This window comes from Balaenoptera borealis (assembly GCF_965194805.1).
Source record: "Balaenoptera borealis genome assembly, chromosome: 18".
Classification (NCBI taxonomy): domain Eukaryota; kingdom Metazoa; phylum Chordata; class Mammalia; order Artiodactyla; family Balaenopteridae; genus Balaenoptera; species Balaenoptera borealis.
In genome coordinates, this window is record NC_138877.1 from 32,407,905 (window position 1) to 32,423,875 (window position 15,971).

A 15,971-nucleotide genomic window follows, 5' to 3' on the forward strand; every position below is an offset into this window, starting at 1 on the left:
ATTCCAATTATAAATACCATACCCCTCCTTCCCCCACCCAGCCTGAAGGAACAAGACCCCCCCTAATCAGTCGCTGCTTTAACCCTGACCTGTCTGAGTGGGAACAGATGCCTGAGGGTGAGCTATGCTCAAAGGTGGGGCCAAAACCAAAGCTGAACCCCAGGACCTGGGTGAACAAAGAAGAGAAAGGGAAATTTCTCTGTGCAGCTTCAGGATCAGCAGACTAAATCCCCACAATCAACTTGATGTACCCTGCATCTGTGGAATACATGAATAGACAACAAATCATCCCAAAATTGAGGCAATGGACTTTGGGAGCAACTGTAGACTTGAGGTGTTCTATCAGAGACTGATTTGTTTCTGATTTTTATGTTTATCTTAGTTTAGTGTTTAGCAGATGTTAGCATTTGTGGATTTGTTTATTGGTTTGGTTGCTCTCTTCTTTTATTTTTATTACTTTATTTTTAAAATTTATTTATTTATTTATTTATTTATTTATTTTTCTTTCTTTCTTTTTTTCTCCCTTTTCTTCTGAGCCTTGGGGCTGACAGGGTCTTGGTGCTCTGGCCTGGTGTCAGACCTGAGCCTCTGAGGTGAGAGAGTCAAGTTCAGGACATTGGAACACCAGAGAGCTACCAGCCACACATAATGTCAATCGGCGAGAGCTCTCCCAGAAATCTCCATCTCAACACTAAGACCCAGATCCACCCAACGGGCAGCAAGCTACAGTGCTGGATGCCCCATGCCAAAGAACGAGCAAGACAGGAACACAAAACCACCCATTAGCAGAGATGCTGCCTAAAATCATATGAAGTTCACAGACACTCCAAAAAACACCATCAGAGGCAGCCCTGCCCACCAGAAAGACAAGATCCAGCCCCATTAACCTGAACACAGGCACCAGTACACTCCACCAGGAAGCCTGAACAAGCCACTGAACCAAACTCAGCCACGGGGGTCAGACACCAAAAACAATGGGAACTACGAACATACAGCCTGTGAAAATGAGACACCGAACACAGTAAGTTAAACAAAATGAGAAGACAAAGAAATATGCAGCAGATGAAGGAGCAAGGCAAAAACCCACCAGGCCAAAAAAAATGAAGAGGAAACAGGTAGTCTACCTGAAAAAGAATTCAGAGTAATGATAGTAAAGATGACCAAAAATCTTGGAAGCAGAATGGAGAAAATAAAGGAAATGTTTAACAAGGATCTAGAAGAACTAAAGAGCAAACAAACAATGATGAATGACAAAATAAATGAAATTTAAAATTCTCTGAAAGGAATTAATAGCAGAATAACTGAGGCAGACGAATAGATCACTGACCTGGAAGATAAAATAGTGGAAATAACTACCACAGAGCAGAATAGAGAAAAAGGAATGAAAAGAATTCAAGACAGTCTCAGAGACCTCTGGGTCAACATTAAATGTACCAACATTCGAATTATAGGGGTCCCAGAAGAAGAAGGGTAAAAGAAAGGGACTAAGAAAATATTTGAAGAGATTATAGTTGAAAACTTCCTTAACATGGGAAAGGAAATAGTCAATCAATTCCAGGAAGCACAGAGAGTCCAACACAGGATAAATCCAAGGAGAAACATGCCAAGACACATATTAATAAAACTATCAAATATTAAATACAAACAAAAAATATTAAAAGCAGCAAGGGAAAAGCAACAAATTACATACAAGGGAATCCCCATAAGGTTATCAGCTGATCTTTCAGCAGAAACTCTGCAAGCCAGAAGGGAGTGGCAGGACATATTTAAAATGGTGAAAGGGAAAACCTTACAAAAGAGATTACTCTACCCAGCAAGGGTCACATTCAGATTTGACAGAGAAATTAAAACCTTTATAGACAAGCAAAAGCTAAGAGAATTCAGCATCACCAAACCAGCTTTACAACAAATGTTAAAGGAACTTTTCTAGGCAGGAAACACAAGAGAAGGAAAAGACCTACAAAAAATACCCCAAAACAATTAAGAAAATGGTATATAGGAACATACAAATCGATAATTACCTTAAATGTAAATGGATTAAATGCTCCAACCAAAAGACACAGACTGGCTGAATGGATACAAAAACAACATCCATGTATATGCTGTCTACAAGAGACCCACTTCAGACCTAGGGACACATACAGACTGAAAGTGAGGGGATGGAAAAAGATACACCATGAAAATGGAAATCAGAAGAAACCTGGATTAGCAATTCTCATATAAGACAAAATAGACTTTAAAATAAAAACTATTACAAGAGACAAGGAAGGACACTACATAATGATCAAGGGATGAATCCAAGAAGATATAACAATTGTAAATATTTATGCACACAACACAGGAGTACCTCAATATATAAGGAAAATGTTAACAGCCATAAAAGGGGAAATTGACTGTAACACAATAATAGTAGGGGATTTTAACACAACACTTTCACCAATGGACAGATCATTCAAAATGAAAATAAATAATGAAACACAAGCTTTAAATGACACATTAAAAAGAATAACTTAATTGATATTTATAGGACATTCTATCCAAAAACAACAGAATACACTCTCTTCTCAGGTGCTCAGGAAATATTCTCCAAGACAGATCAAATTTTGGGTCACAAATCAAGCCTCAGTAAATTTAAGAAAATTGAAATTGTATCAAGTATCTTTTCTGACCACAATGCTACGAGACTTGGTATCAATTACAGGAAAAAAGTGTAAAAAATACAAACACATGACGGCTAAATAATACGCTACTAAATAACCAAGTGATCTCAGAAGAAATCAAAGAGGAAATAAAAAATACCTGGAAACAAATGACAATGAAAACACAATGACCCAAAACCTATGGGATGCAGCAAAAGCAGTTCTAAGAGGGAATTTTATAGCAATATAATCCTACCTTAAGAAACAAGAAAAATCTCAAATAAACCACCTAACCGTATGCCTAAAGCAATTAGAAAAAGAAGAAGAAGAACAACAACAAAAACCCCAAAGTTAGCAGAAGGAAAGAAATCATAAAATCAAATCAGAAATAAATGAAAAATAAATGAAGGAAATGATAGCAAAGATCAATAAAAATAAAAGCTGGTTGTTTGAGAAGATAAATGGAATTGATAAACCATTAGCCAGACTCATCAAGAAGAAAAGGGAGACTACTCAAATCAACAGAATTAGAAATGAAAAAGGAGAAGAAACAACTGACACTGCAGAAATACAAAGGATCATGAGAGTTTCGTACAAGCAACTATATGCCAATAAAATGGACAACCTGGAAGAAATGGACATTCTTAGAAAGTTACAACCTTCCAAGACTGAACCAGGAAGAAATAGAAAATATGAACAGACCAGTCACAAGAACTGAAATTGAAATTCTGTTTAAAAATCTTCCAACAAACAAAAGCCCAGGACAACATGGCTTCCCAGGCGAATTCTATCAAACATTTAGAGAAGAGCTGACACCTATCCTTCTCAAACTCTTCCAAAATATAGCAGAGGGAGGAACACTCCCAAACTCACTCAATGAGGTCACCATCACCCGATAACCAAAACCAGACAAAGATGTCACAAAAAAAGGAAACTACACGTCAATATCACTGATGAACATAGATGCCAAAATCCTCAACAAAATACTAGCAAACAGAAGCCAGCAGCACATTAAAAGGATCATACACCATGATCAAGTGGGGTTAAGCTCCAGAAGCCGAGGATTCTTTAATATACGCAAATCAATCAGTGTGATACATCATATTAACAAACTGAAGGATAAAATCTATATGATAATCTCAATAGATGCAGAAAAAGCTTTTGACAAAATTCAACACCCATTTATGATAAAAACTCTCCAGAAAGCAGGCATAGAGGGAAGCTACCTCAACATAATAAAGTCCATATATGACAAACCCACAGCCAACATCATTCTCAATGGTGAAAAATTCAAACCATCTCCTCTAAGATCAGGAAAAAGACAGGGTTGCCCACTCTCACTGCTATTATTCCACATAGTTTTGGAAGTTTTAGCCACAGCAATCAGAGAAAAAAAAGAAATAAAAGGAATCCAAATCTGAAAAGAAGAAGTAAAATTGTCACTGTTTGCAGATGACATGATACTATGCACAGAGGATACTGAAGATTCTACCAGAAAACTACTAGAGCTAATCAAAGAATTTGGTAAAGTAGCAGGATACAAAATTAATGCACAGATATGTCTTGCATTCCTATACACTAATGATGAAGAATCTTAAAGAGAAATTAAGGAAACACTCCCATTTACCATTGCAACAAAAAGAATAAAATACCTAGGAATAAATCTACCTAAGGAGACAAAAGACCTGTATGCGGAAAACTATAGGACACCAATGAAAGAAATTAAAGATGATACAAATAGATGGAGAGATATACCATGTTCTTGGATTGGAAGAATCAACATTGTTAAAAAGACTATACTCCCCAAAGAAATCTACAGACTCAGTGTAATCCCTATCAAATTACCAGTGACATTTTTCACAGAAGTAGAACAAAAATTTTACAATTTGTATAGAAACACAAAAGACCCCAAATAACCAAAACAATCTTGAGAAAGAAAACGGAGCTGGAAGAATCAGGCTCCTTGACTTCTGACTATACTACAAAGCTACAGTAACCAAGACAGTATGGTACTGGCACAAAAATAAAAAATATAGATCAATGGAGCAGGATAGAAAGCCCAGAGATAAACTCATGCACATATGGTCACCTTAACTTTGATAAAGGAAGCAAGAATATACATTGGAGATAAGACATCCTCTTCAATAAGTGGTGCTGGGAAAACTGGATAGTTACATGTAAAAGAATGAAATTAGAAAAATTCCTAATGCCATACAAAAAAATAAACTCAAAATGGATTAAAGACCTAAATGTATGGTTAGACAGTATAAAACACTTAGAGGAAAACATAGGCAGAACACTCTATGACATAAATCACAGCAAGATCCTTTTTGACCCACCTCCTAGGGAAATGGAAATAAAAACAAAAATAAACAAATGGGACCTAATGAATATTAAAAGCTTTTGCACAGAAAAGGAAACCATAAACAACATGAAAAGACAACCTTCAGAATGGGAGAAAATATTTGCAAATAAAGCAATTGACCAAGGATTAAATTTACAAGCAGCTTATGCAGCTCAATTAAAAAATAAAAAATAAAAAATAAAAACTCAATCCAAAAATGGGCAGAAGACCTAAATAGACATTTCTCCAAAGAAGATATACAGATTGCCAGCAAACACATGAAAAGATGCTCAATGTCATTAATCATTAGAGAAATGCAAGTCAAAACTACAATGAGGTGTCACCTCACACTGGTCAGAATGACCGTCATCAAAATATCTACAAACAATAAATGCTGGAAAGAGTTTGGAGAAAAGGGAACCCTCTTGCACTGTTGGTGGGAATGTAAATTGATACAACCATTATGGAGAACACTATGGAGTTTCCTTAAAAATCTAAACCTAGTACTACCATATGACCCAGCAATCCCACTACTCAGCATCTACCCTGAGAAAACCATGATTCAAAAAAGCGTCATGTACCTCAATGTTCATTGCAGCACTATTTACCATAGACAGGACATGGAAGCAACCTAAGTGTCCATCGACAGATGAATGGATAAAGAATGTGTAGCACATATATGCAGTGGAATATTACTCAGCCATAAAAAGAAACAAAGTTAAGTTATTTGTAGTGAGGTGGATAGACCTAGAGTCTGTCATACAGAGTGAAATAAGTCACAAGGGGAAAAACAAATACTGTATGCTAACACATATATATGTAATCTTAAAAAAAAAAAGGTTCTGAAGAAACTAGAGGCAGGATAAGAATAAAGACACAGACGTAGATAATGGACTTGAGGACATGGGGAGGGGGAAGGGTGAGCTGGGACGAAGTGAGAGAGTGGCATGGACTTATATATACTATCAAATGTGAAATGATAGCTAGTGGGAAGCAGCTGCGTAGCACAGGGAGATCAGCTCAGTGCTTTGTGACCACCTAGAGGAGTGGGATATGGCGGGTGGGAGGGAGATGCAAGAAGTAGGAGATATGGGGATATATCTATACGTATAGCTGATTCACTTTGTTTTAAAGCAGAAACTAACACACCATTGTAAAGCAATTATACTTCCATAAATATGTTTAAAAAATGAAAATAAAAAAATAAATAATAAAAAGCAGTGAGCTATGAAGCCATAGAAAGACATGAAAGAAAGTTAAATACATATTACTAAATAAAAGAAGGCAATATGGAAAGGCTGCATAGAATATGATTTAACTAAATGTCATCCTGGAAAAGACAAATCTATAGAGATCATGAAAAAGGTTGGTAGTAGCCAGGGGTTGGGGTCAGGAATGAACATGGAAGAATTTTAGGGTAGTGAAAATATTCTGTATGATACTATAATAATGGACACATGTCTTTATACATTTACCCCAAACCACAGAATGTATAGCACCAATAATGAACTCTAATGTAACCTATGAACTTTGAGAGCTTATAATTTGTCAGTGTAGGCAGATCAATTTTACCAAGTGTACCACCTCTGGTAGGAGCTATTGGTAATAGAAAGGTGATGCATGTGTGCGCCATGGGGCACATGGTTAATCTCTGTATCTTCCCCTTAACTTTTCTGTGAATCAAACTGGTCTAAAAAATAGTCTTTAAAATGTTATCTTAGACATTTTTCTGTTATACTCACTTTCAGCTTGTGTACCATGTTTAAAATTTCCATTTAGGGGCTTCCCTGGTGGTGCAGTGGTTGAGAATCTGCCTGCCAATGCAGGGGACACGGGTTCGAGCCCTGGTCTGGGAAGATCCCACATGCCACGGGGCAACTAGGCCCGTGAGCCACAACTACTGAGCCTGCGCGACTGGAGCCTGTGCTCCACAACAAGAGAGGCGGCGATAGTGAGAGGCCCGCGCACCGCGATGAAGAGTGGCCCCCACTTGCCGCAACTAGAGAAAGCCCTCGCACAGAATCGAAGACCCAACACTGCCATAAATAAATAAATAAATAAAATTAAAAAAAAAAAATTCCATTTAAACAACTACACTCATCCCTCTTTCTCTTAAACTACTCTCCAGCCAGTTTAAATACCAACTAGAGATTGCCTTTTAACTAGCTCAATAGTCTCTTGGTTTTCACATCTGTTCTACCTTAGCTTCTGTCTTCATTTTACCTACATGTTCCTTCCTGCCCCAGAGTTTTGGGTACTCTGGGCTCTATTCTTCTTCAATATCAAAATTACAACTTTATGTTTTGGTATTTACAAATCCAGCCACAAACTAAGAAAATATTTCCATTTATACTGTCCCTAATCCATTCAATTTTCTCAGAGTGACTTTATATGTGGCATTGATCTGCATATTCTCTTATAATTATTTTTTATGTCCTATTATTTTCTTTTTTACATTATGTTCTATCCCAAACTGTAATTACAGTTTTTCTTGAAGTTCATTAATTCCTCCTTGTGTCTGGTTGCTCCTTACATCCTGAAGCCTTTACAAATTTTCAAATTTAAATTACACAGATTAGAAAAAATGATTGTGGCTTTCTTCTTCCAGATTTTGAATTTCCTGAAGATAATAAACCAGTATAAAATTTCTTCACTTTTGTGTATTTAAACGTCCACCATCCTCATTCAAGCTACAATCTACCAGGACTGTTATAATAATCTCTTATCTGGTTTCCATACTTACACTTTACTTCTTGACTGGCCCACTTCTGTTCTTGCAAGACAGTATTCATTCTTTATCAATGGCAGAAGTTGGTTGTTTGGTTGGTTGTTTGGTTGGTTTATTTGTTTACTCATTCATTTATAAAGCTCTTCTTAATTTCCCTTCAGTGTCTTTTCATCAAACATACAGTCAAATCCCAAATACTTTCCATTGTCTAGAATTCTGTACTCAATCTGATTTCCTATTTATATCCACAGATTCACCTTGTACTAATCTCTCCTCTACTCACTGTATGCTTTCTTTATGTTTCTCACACTTGCCAATCTCTTTCATGATTAGAATTTTGCTGCAGTTATTTTCTCTGCTCTTCACTCTTTGTCTTCATCTGGCTGGCTCTTCTCAATCTTCAGAGATCATATTAAATACCATGTCATTGGCACAGATATCTGTGGCCACCCTGAGCAACCACCACATATTATTTTTTATTAAACCACGTTTTTCATGTGTTCTTTTTCAGATCTTCTTGCTTGCTTGTTGTTTATTTTTCTCTAGATCTTGTGATATGTATTTATTGATAAATTCATTTTAATCAAAAGTTTAATATTTACCACCTTCTTTTCTAAATTCTGTTAAGACAGGCTTTTCTGTATCAAAAAAACCTATGCCAACACACTTAACATAGTAGGCATTCTTAACACATGTTGACTATGTTAAGTAAATAAATAAGCAAATAAATGAGTTGACAGGTTAATGGCTTAAAATGTCCCATCATCAAGTATTTCATACTCCAGTTGCCCTTGATATACTTGATCTTTTTTTTTTTTTTAATTTCCCATCCCTAGACATAGGAAAGGTGAATAAACTGGCCCTGTTTCATATGATTTGATATACACACAGGAAGTAGAGGATTTTTTACATAAGTAGTTATAATATACTTCCCCAAAACACTACCATAATGCATCAGGACATCTTGTTTTAACAAAGTTCTATAAACATATACCCATATTTAAAATCTTCTGTCTCTACTAAGTATACCATGATGCAAAACAAGTACCATTTCTACCAATATTCCATATATTATTAATGCTTACATATATATTCTAATTATTTTTGTAAAAAATAAGGACATGTAATACAAAGTTGCTTTAATATTATTTATGTTTTAAGCTGCCCCAAAAATATTCCAACCAAGACATAGAATAGTGTAGTTTTTATAGACGGAGTATTTGTTTCAAGGGCCATTCACTTGTTACAAAAATTACACAATTTTAGTTGTCAAAATAACCCATATAAGCAACATGATTTAAAGGGATATCTGAGTCTGAGTGCCCAAACTGATTTTTTTCTAATTTATATATATTTGTATAATTTTATTTAATTTTTAGAATCCTATTTATTTTTGACACAGAGATAATAATAATAAAACAGTTGCACGAGATTTAAATGTAATTTATGTGAAAGAAGGTTTAACATGTTTATCCTATACAAAGGATAGCTAAAAATAGTCCATCATAGTTTATATAAAAATAGGTGACATGGAACAGGAATATTAATATCATTAAATGCTTATCTCAGGAATTTATTCCACATCTCAGTAGTTTCTATCTGATTGCAAGGATCCATAGGAATTATAAATGATTTCCCCATTTCTTTATGTTTCTAATAGACTGGAAACATCAAATTAGAATTCAGTCTTTTTTCTCTCCATGAATTTTAGTATCTAGTTTCCATTTGAAAAACCAATGCATTTGTCTAAACCACCAGGGTGCCTAACTCTGAGAGGAGATGGAGGCGTACACACACTAACTTTTATGTCATCTTGTCATGCTGTGGTATCTCAAGGTGCTTTGCAATAACATTAAACTTTAAAAAGTTATCTCTCGTGCTGAGTTAATTAGTTAAAATCAGATAAGTGGCAATGACAGCAAACATATCTTACATTCAGGCTTAACCCTGGAGCCAATATCAATAGACGTGGAGGAGTCCCTTGAAGCAGGTGTCTTGTAGTTCAAAGGGAGACCACCTGCTGAGACATATTTTAGCAGGGAAGATGTAAGGAGACTTGCTTTAGTTGACTTCAACTTTTGAGCAGTGAAAAGAATCCCTAGTCCAAAAAGGTAAGTCTGTATTTTGATGAGCACTGTGAGTTAAAATTATCTTAGTGGTGTGACATGAAACTTAAAATGTGCCACTGGAACAAGCCTTACATGCAATGATGTAAGTTCTTAATAATTGGCAGCAACTATGTTTTGAATCAGTTATAATCCATTGAATAAATGAGTTAGGCTCTCCAAGAAGGAAATGTCATATGTTTTATACCTTGTAAAAAAAAAGAAAAATGATGAAGACACCCCCTGAAACCATCCTAAGAACAGATAATATCCTCTATTTCTTTCTAGCTAAGAGCAGATATACTCATCAGATTAAGATAATAAAGCACAAACCCAAATTGCTTAACCTCAATAATGCTACTCACTGTTGAAAACTCTAGGAAGCCATGGAGCCAGCCTCTGTCAAGGAAGAGAACCTCAGAAGGAGCATTTAACATTTGCACAATCCCACTAAACTTTTGGAGTGACATCAGCAAGACAGTGATATGGGTCATCCCCAACTTCAGTCCCCCTCACAAGAAGACCAACAATCAACTATGCATAGACATCATTGTACAAATCCTAAAACACAGAGTCTGAAGTACACCCTGGACCAGAGACTGAGAAGGATCGCATTAGAAGAGTAAGAGGAGTGGCTACATACTGACACTAATGCCTCTCCCCCTGGTTAGCACAGCACCACACAGAGAGAAACTCCTGTGTTTACAGTTTCTCCAGTGGGCAAAAAAGAGCTCAAGGTAGACACCCAGCTTCCCCAATGTTGTGGGCCCTTGCACCTGGGTCTCACCTCACAGGAAATATAGGGCGAATATATGGGGTTTGACCACTGGAGATCTGGTTGTGACAGAGAAGGTGAGTAAGGTTTAGAGCAACCTGTGCTTACATCTTGGCAGACTGAGTTCCTACTTGCAGGAGTACCCAAGTGGCTCAACCAGTGGATTTGCACATCTGCAGAGCCAAGACTGTAGCCCTATTCTGCCAGGGAACTTGGGGCACAGTTCTGCCTCATTCAGAACAACAGACAATAAATCTTGCTGGCCTTGGGGCTTTTTCTACCCAGTCTGGGCAGGGAAACTAACTTATAGTTATACCTACTTCTGAGTGCAGCCCCTAGTTCCACCCAACCAGGAGCCTGGTGGGAGCTCCTGGGAAGCTACATAATGCAGTAGCATTCAAGTGATGAGTCTGGTTAGCAGTGATATTCATCTATAGCATAAGGATGATGGCCTTATTTGGCCAAGGAACTCTGAGCACATTTCTGCCTGATTCAGAATCTTAAGCAATGAGCCTTGCAGGTTTTGGAGACTGTTCTGCCACTCTGCCTAGTCAGGGAAGCTAATTCATAGCCCCGCCTATTGCTGAGTACAGCCCCCAGCCCTACCCAACCAGGAAATCTGACCAGAAAACCCAGGAATCTGTGTAGCTCAGCAGTACCTGAGTAGAGAACCTGGCCAGTGGCTGTGCCCCTCTGCAGAGCCAAGTTAGCAAGGAGCTTGATGCATAGTTCTGTCCCATTCAGGACCCCCCAAAATGAGCCTTGCCTGTCTGGGAGTTTGTTCTGCCACCTCACCCAAGCAAGGAAGATAATTCATAGCTTTGTTTGCTGCTGAGTGCAGTCTCCAACCCTATCCAATTAGGAAACCTGGACAAAGCACCAGAAAAACTAAACAGCCTGCAGTACTCAAGCAGAGGGCCAGCCCAGTGGCTATGTCCACCTGCAGAGCTAAACTGATAACCCCATCTGGCCAGGGAGCTTGGTGTGCAGTTTCACCTGATTTGTTTCCCAATCAGTGAGCCTTGCCAGCCTTGAGGACTGTTCTGAGGCCTTGCCAGGGCAGGGAAGCTAATTTGTAACCCTGGCCACTGTTGAATAAAACTTTTAGTCCTGAAAAACCAAGAAGCCTAACCAGAACTTACAGAAGGCCGCATATCCCATCCTACAGCTCCTATAGAGTGACACTTGATTAGTGAGCCCTGCCAAAGACTTGCCCATATTCAGAACAAAGCCAATGGTCCCATCTGGCCAGGGAATTTGGTGCATCATTCTGCCCAGTTTAGGTCTCTAAACAATGAGCCTTGCTGGCCTTGGGATATATTTTCTTTATCCCCTCCCAGGAAGGGAAGCTAATTTATAGCTCTGCCTACTGCTGAGTATGGTATCTAGTCTCACCTGACTAGGAAACCTGACCAGGGAATCTAGATAACTATGGAGCATATCCTACAGCCACACTTGAAAGGGAGCCAAGCTAGCAGTCCCATCCAACTATACCCAGTCAGCAACATCACCCCATGACTTCAGTTAGGCAGTGGTCTTACCAAAATATAGACCCTGAAAGAAAGCTCTATGTGCCCAAGGATGTTATCAGCTAATACATCCAGAACCCCAAGCTGATCTGACAGGTGAAGGACTGTCTCTGTCAAAGCAAGCATGTAGAATCTGGAAGAGGAGACCACTTATTCAAATGTGCAGATACCAACACAAAGAATCAAGGATCACAAAAAAATCAGGTAAACATGACTTCACCAGAGGAAACTAATACAGTTCCAATAACTGCTTCTAAAGAAATGTAGATCTATGAACTATCTGACAAAGAATTCAGAATAGTCCTTTTAAAGTAGTTTAATGGACTACAAGAACACGCAGGCAGAAAACTAAACAACATTAGGAAAACAATGCATGAACAAAATGAGAAGTTCAATGAATAGAAACTATCAAAAAACAAACAGAAATCCTAGAGCTGAAGAGTACAATGACTGAACAGAAGAATTTAACAGAGAATTTCAACAGCCAACTCAACCAAGTAGAAGAAAAGTATCAGAAAAATAAAAATAAGACATTTAAAATCATCTGGTCAGAGGAGCCAAAAGGAAAAAGAATGAAAAAGAGTGAAGAAAGCCTACAGGACTTATGAAACACCATGAAAACAAACAGTTTATAATATGCATTTAAGTCTTGTTCATGTCTTTCCATGGCTTGATAGCTCATTTCTTTTTAGAATTAAATAACGTTTGATGGTCTGGAGGTACCACAGATTATTTATTTATTCACTTACTTAAGGACATTTTGGTTGGTTCCAAGTTTGGGCAATTATGAATAGAGTTGTTATAAATACCTGTTTGCAGGTTTTTGTGTGGACATGAGTTTCCAACTCCTTTGGGTAAGTACCAAAAAGCACAATTGCTGGATGTTGTGATAGGAATATGTTAGTTTTGTTCTAGAATAACATTTTGTGGATAACTAATCAAAGAGAACAATACATCACTAGATTGGGAGAAATCAATATTTAAATGTCACATCTAAACCAAAAACAGGATGAACATGCTTTCTTTTTGTCATTTCGACCAGTAAGAATGTCTTTTGAACAACAGTTAAAGTCATTTGACCTAAGAGACATATAGAGAACATTCCACCTAACAGTGGCAGAATGCACATTCTTCTCAAGTGCACATGGAACATTTTCTAGGAGAAAACCTGGAAAATTCACAAACACACAGAAATTAAACAACACTCTCCTGAGAAACCAATGAATCAAAGAAGAAATTAAAAGGGAAATAGGCATCTTGAGGCAAAATAAAATGGAAACAAAACATACAAAACTTAGGGGATGCAGAAAAAGTGGTTCTAATAGAGTAGTTTAGAGCTATAAATGTAAACATCAAGAAAATAGAAACGTGCCAAATAAAAAACCTAATGTTATACCTAAAGGAACTATAAAAAGGAGAACAAATTAAGCCCAAAGTTAGTAGAAGGGAGTCAATAATAAAGATTAGAGCAGAAGTAAATAAACTAGAGATCAGGAAAACAATATAAAAGATTATCAAAACCAGGAGTTGGTTCTTTGTAAAGATAAACAAAATGGATAAAACTTTAGTTAGGCCAACCAAAAACAAAAGGGAGAGAATCTAAATAAATAAAATTATAAATGAAAGAGGAGACATAACAACTAATATCATACATATACAAAGAATCATATGAGACTACTATGAACAGCTATACAACAAAAAACTGGAGAACCTAGAAGAAATGGATAAATTCCTAGAAACATGCAACCTACCAAGACTGAATCAGGAGGAAATAAAAAACTATGAATAGACCAACTATTAGTAACAAGATTTAATTAGTAATCAAAAACCTCCCAAAAAAATAAGCCCAGACTTCGTCCCAGCTTCACCTTCCCCCCTGTGACCTCAAGTCCGTTGTCTACATCTGAGAATTTATTCCTGCCCTGCCACTAGGTTCAACAGTAACATTTTTTTAGATTCCATACGTATGCATTACCATACAGTATTTGTTTTTCTCTTTCTGACTTACTTCACTCTGTATGACAGACTCTAGGTCCATCCACCTCATTACAGATAACTTAATTTTGAGAGCAGCAATGACATATATACACTACCAAATGTAAAATAGATGGCTAGTGGGAAGATGCTGCATAGCACAGTGAGATCAGCTCGATGCTTTGTGATTACCTAGAGGGGTGGGATAGGGAGGGTGGGAGGGAGGATCAAGAAGGAGGGGATATGGGGACATATGTATGCATATAGCTGATCCACTTTGTTGTACAGCAGAAACTAACACAACATTGTAAATCAATTATACTCTAATAAAGATGTTTAAAAAAATAAAATAGTACCTTCCACATGAAAAAATAAAGAAAAAGTAAAGAAGAGACAAATATAAGTCCAAGGAGGAACTTCATAAAAACCCAATGCCCTAAGGAAGGTCAAATAACTACCAAAATAAATAAATAAGCCCAGAAACAGATATGTTCATCGTGAATTTTACCAAATGTTTAAATAAAATTTAATGCCAATCCTTCTGAAACCCTTCCAAAAGATCAAAGATGAGGGAACACTCCCAAACTCATTTTACAGGACCAGCATTACTCATATAAAAGCAGATAAGGACACAATAGGGAAAGAAAATTACAGGACAGTTTCCCTGATGAATATAGGTGCAAAACTTCTCAACAAAATACTAGTGAATCAAAATTAGCAGCACATTAAAAGGACTGTACACCATGATCAAGGGGAATTTATCCTTAGAATGCAACAATGGCTCAACATATACAAACAAATCCATGTGATACACCACATTAATCTAATAAAAAATAAAAATAATGTGAATATCTCAAAAGAAGTAGAAAAAGTATTTGAGAAAATTCAACATCCATACACGATAAAATACTCAACAAAATGGGTATAAAAAAAATGTACCTCAACATAATAAAGGCCATGTATGATGACCACAGTTAACATCATACTCAATGGTGAAAGGTTGAAGCTTTTCTCATATGATCAAGACCAAGACAAGGGTGCCCATTCTCACTATTCCTATTTAACATAGTACTGAAAGTTCTAACCAGAGTACTCAGGCAAGAAAAGGAAAAAAAAAGGCATCAGAATTGGAAAGGAAGAATTGCCTGTATGTGTACATGATATAATTTTTTAAACATCTTTATTGGAGTATAATTGCTTTACAATGGTGTGTTACTTTCTGCTCTAGAACAAAGTGAATCAGTTATACATATACATATGTTCCCATATCTCTTCCCTCTTGCGTCTCCCTCCTTCCCACCCTCCTTAATCCACCCCTCTAGGTGGTCACAAAGCACTGAGCTGATCTCCCTGTGCTATGCGGCTGTTTCCCACAAGCTATCAATTTTACATTTGGTAGTGTATATATGTCCATGACACTCTCTCACCCTGTCACATCTTACCCCTCCCCCTCCCCATATCCTCAAGTCCATTCTCTAGTAGGTCTGTGTCTTTATTCCCGTCTTGCCACTAGGTTCTTCATGACATTTTTTTTCCCTTCGATTCCATATATATGTGTTAGCATACTGTATTTGTTTTTCTCTTTCTGACTTACTTCACTCTGTATGTCAGACTCTAACTCCATCCACCTCACTACAAATAACTCCATTTCATTTCTTTTTATGGCTGAGTAATATTCCATTGTATATATGTGCACATCTTCTTTATCCATTCATCTGATGATGGACACTTAGGTTGCTTCCATGTCCTGGCTATTGTAAATAGAGCTGCAATGAACATTTTGGTACATGACTCTTTTTGAATTCTGGTTTTCTCAGGGTATATGCCCAGTAGTGGGATTGCTGGGTCGTATGGTAGTTCTAATTTTAGTTTTTAAA

The 15,971-nt window shown here is 37.1% G+C and overlaps 1 long non-coding RNA gene across 1 annotated transcript; it reads right to left on the reverse strand.

Moving 5' to 3' along the window:
• Positions 1-470: 470 nt before the first annotated feature.
• On the reverse strand, positions 471-15,436 carry LOC309615747. Its single transcript, XR_014237043.1, has 2 exons — positions 7,079-15,436; positions 471-6,770 (listed from the first exon to the last, which is right to left on the reverse strand). It is a non-coding gene; the product is annotated as an uncharacterized lncRNA (long non-coding RNA).
• Between the last annotated feature and the right edge of the window lie 535 nt (positions 15,437-15,971).